Raw genomic sequence first — 3,962 nt, forward strand, 5'->3', positions numbered from 1 at the left:
TATATATGTATATGTATATGTATAAATATATTTTTTTTTTCTGTTGGCATTATAGATCATTGAGTTCTTTGGTCACATGTAATTCAGTATGAAGGGTAAGATTATCAGTCCTATGTCTGTGAGTTAACACTAATAGGCTGACAGGCCTCAAAAACTCAGTGGGGTGTGGGGAGGAGGAAAAAGGGAAGAAGACGATGTGTGATCTTCTGGTATGAGTAATAACTCACTTTAGGCAGTTATCCTTCCAAGTTGTGATCTTGTCCCAAACATCTATCACTGCCTCCATATATAAATAATTACGGTTTAAATATTTTCTTTTGTTTAGAAATTTTTAATAGGATAGAATTATAAAGAATCTTGATAAATATAGTGCGGCCCGGGTAAATAGGAGTATGAATTCTTTGAGTGTGTGTGTATGTGTATATATACATGTGGGAGTGTGTTTTGTGTGTCAGAATAAGGAAAGAATGTTAAATAAAATGAGAATTTATAAATATGGGGAAGGGTCAGAAAAATGATAACATAGTAAGGATTATGACAAAGGTAAATTTCTTTCAATGTAATAAAGATACAAGAGCTAACCGTTTCTAAAAATAATTTAAAAATCTTATATTATGGATTTTCTTTTTAGGAAGTTTGATTATATTAATTTTTTTTAAATGTTGAAGTGAAAAAACTTCCAAGATGAATATAATCTATTCTATATTTTTCATTGTACAACATTTCTGAACAATTGTCCCATATTCATGCACCTTTACAATCCCCATATTTGTCATATTTTTAATGTCCCCATTGAAATCATGTCATCTATGTATCATTGTCGAAAATTGTTTTACACTGCATTATTTGATTTATTTTTACTTTATTTTATTTTATATATTTTCCATGAAAAAAAATTAAAAAGTTGTTTTCTAAAAATTAAAATCATTAAATCATTTGCCATACCTGAGCGTAGTTGATTATTTGCTTGGAATTTTTAGTTATATTCAAAAAGAATATAATTACGTATTCTTCTGATACTTTATTTAATGCTCTGAGTGATATAAGCATACTGTCTTGGGATCCTCTTTTTCTGCAACATTTCAAAGGAAAATAATTATGTTCACATACTGAATTAATGAATAAACTTCTTTTTTTTTTACACACAACACTTGCATTATGATCATCTAAATAAAATAAAACAAATTTTAAATATAAACAGTGTTTGATTAATATATTTTGGTATTTCGCTTGATTAATAAATATTATATTTATAGTAATAAATAATTTAAGTATTTGATATTGATTTTATTAATGAATATATGTAGGATATGTCGTATTTTGAGCTAATAATGTATCATTATGCATAGATTTCTCCCTACCTGTATTTGTAATTTTATAATTATAGTTTTAATGATGTTCCAGAAATGGATAATGCTGAATAGAGTTTAAATGAATCAATGAATGTCATCAGTTTGAGACTTTAATATTCTATTCCTATTTAATTATGAAGTAATGCTTCAAGTATTATGGTTAATATAAATAGTTTTAAAACATCAACTAAATATACTCAAAACTTCTCTGTACTAAATGATTTGTGCTATATACAAAATTTATTGGTACTAATGTTGTTTTAATGCAAAAATATTTGTTAAATTTCTAAAATTAAACTTCTATACAAGGTTTGGAAAGTATTGTGAGCCCTTTGAGAGAAAAATCCAATGATATCTATATCAGAAAGTTGAGATAACTTTTGTGGACTAATTCAAATTAATCAAATAACTTTCAATAAGTTAATAATAAATTAACTCTAAAAATATTTAAATATTTTAAAGAGTAAACGTTATTACTACTTGAATTCAATAATTATTTTCTTTACTGTAGATATCAGCAACAATATGTATATATATTTTTTTAATGATTTATTTTAAAAATATTATGTTATATTTAGGTAAATATAATTTTTATTTTATACTAAAGATATAGTAGAAATGACCAATTATAACATAGTAATGTTCTAATGATTAAAATATATACAATTAGTAATAAATATTATAACTTAAGATATATTTTATTAAAAAATATTTTTTTTATTTAGAATTTGTGGAAAGAATCTTTTAGAAAAAACGTACAGTTGGGATAATAAATTATTTCTTTGATTTTGAGAAGAGTGATTGAATTAAGGTTTGTAAGGTTGGCACAGAATCTTTTCAACAGTTCTCTAATTCGGTTTGGCTCGGTAAGACGGTTATTATAATTAAGTTATTATTTTGTTTGCAGTGAATGGGTGGTGTGTGCAAAGTAATATTTAAATGTTTATATGAAATTTAAAATCGCTAGTGCGTAAGTCGCAATACGCCGAAAACGTACGATTAAATTATCTTTTACATATACAGTGAAAAAAGGAAAGGTAGCTCAATGAGATTAATCTATTAAAAAATAAATAAATTAGTTATGCATAATTATTTACGCAGACAAATTCAAATGTTTAATCATGTTTAAAAATATTTATAGGTCAATTTATGTATAAACAAATTTAATTATCCGGATTTCGTCTCGATTCATATTCAGTATGGCCGCCCATTACTTTTTAAAACCTTTGAACAAATATCTGAAAAAATAATAACATTTCACAAAAATAAATGTATAAAAAATGAATTAAATATAATATGGATGTTATTTAATTAGACATTTCAAGCATTGAGTTTAATAAAGCTGCTCAGATAGATGTAGGTTTTCCAGCATTCATTTATCTGAAAATGAAAATGACCTAACATGGCCGTCAATAGTAAGAAGGTGGTTAAATGAACAAAATTTACAGATGACTTTTAAGGAAGTTTTTTAATCAATGTATATTGAGAGCTAAAGTATTGTAGAAAATTAACAATAGTTTACTATCAGTTTTATACTTATAGTATACATTAATTTAATTTCTATTTCTAAATGGTAAAGTAAGGAATCATATTCATTAATATTAAGATAGCTAACAGTCAAACGCCTCCATTTTGTTTTTTAATATCATTAGTTCCCCAGAGTCGTTATAGAAGAGATAACTACATATACGAATTTTTCTTATACAATGATCGTTTTTAAGTCAACTTTTTTGCAATAGATTTTGTAATTAATTCCATATTAAGTAACGCCAATGCATTATTTGTTTTAAATCAATAACAAGGTTCTTTTTATTTGCACATAGAAATAAACCTTAACAATTAATTCAATGATTCATCATATTTCGCAAAAAATAAAAGTATCAGGTCTGTTCTATACACAATTTCAAAATTTAAAATGTATGGTTTAAATGATTAAATTTTAAAATAGAACTTATATTTCAATTAAGGGCGTAATAATAAAAGGCACCTTTAGTACATTTTGATTGGCAACAAACAGTTTATCATAATAAAAGCTACTTTAACTGTTCCTACTAGACATAAAATGCGTATTAAATAAGATGATAATTATTAACTTTGGTATAATTCAGTGGGTTTTTTTAGGAGTTGATAATTTCATTACATAGTTTTATTTACTTATTTCACTGTGGTAACCCTGCATTGAAAAGAATTTATCTGAACATTTGTAATTCTTTTCCCCTTTTATCTCTTTTATTTTCGTTGTAAAGTGTTACATTTAAATTGTGTTGTACTAAAAGTTAAACCAATGAATAGTATCGAAATTGTAAGTTCAAAGCAATTATGTATGGGTAATTATTCACTTCCAGCACTTTTCGGGTACCTTTGGGTTATCTATGTACAGTCTGTTCAAGAAGTAATTGTTCCCGCCTATTTTGGAAAAGTGAAAGTAAATAATTACTTTTTCATTAAATGTATTTTTGTTGTCTGCTCTAGATATTATGTTATATATATATATTCATCAGTTTGAGACTTTAATATTCTATTCCTATTTAATTATGAAGTAATGCTTCAAGTATTATGGTTAATATAAATAGTCCTGTATATAGTCCTGTCACCCATCTTAGGATACCC

The 3,962-nt window shown here is 25.3% G+C and overlaps 1 protein-coding gene and 1 long non-coding RNA gene across 4 annotated transcripts in view; one reads left to right on the forward strand and one right to left on the reverse strand.

Annotated features, from left to right (window-relative positions):
- LOC106681143 (uncharacterized) overlaps positions 1-3,962 on the reverse strand; it is a 79,082-nt gene that overhangs the window by 62,614 nt on the left and 12,506 nt on the right. Inside the window, exon 2 of the mRNA XM_014421314.3 lies at positions 946-1,072. The gene's annotated coding sequence lies outside the window, so the exon portion shown is untranslated. The remainder of the gene's footprint in view (positions 1-945; positions 1,073-3,962) is intronic.
- LOC106681146 (uncharacterized) overlaps positions 1-3,962 on the forward strand; it is a 693,797-nt gene that overhangs the window by 42,325 nt on the left and 647,510 nt on the right. The window contains exon 1 of one of the 3 annotated variants that reach the window (XR_010844431.1): positions 2,080-2,218. The exons of the other annotated variants lie outside the window; for them this stretch is intronic. This is a non-coding gene — a long non-coding RNA (uncharacterized lncRNA). Of the gene's footprint in view, positions 1-2,079; positions 2,219-3,962 lie in introns of those variants that run through there. 3 annotated transcript variants of the gene reach the window in all.

The sequence above is a fragment of the Halyomorpha halys genome, unplaced genomic scaffold, assembly GCF_000696795.3.
Source record: "Halyomorpha halys isolate HHAL.00 unplaced genomic scaffold, Hhal_1.1 Scaffold312.1, whole genome shotgun sequence".
In the NCBI taxonomy this organism is placed as follows: Eukaryota; Metazoa; Arthropoda; class Insecta; order Hemiptera; family Pentatomidae; genus Halyomorpha; species Halyomorpha halys.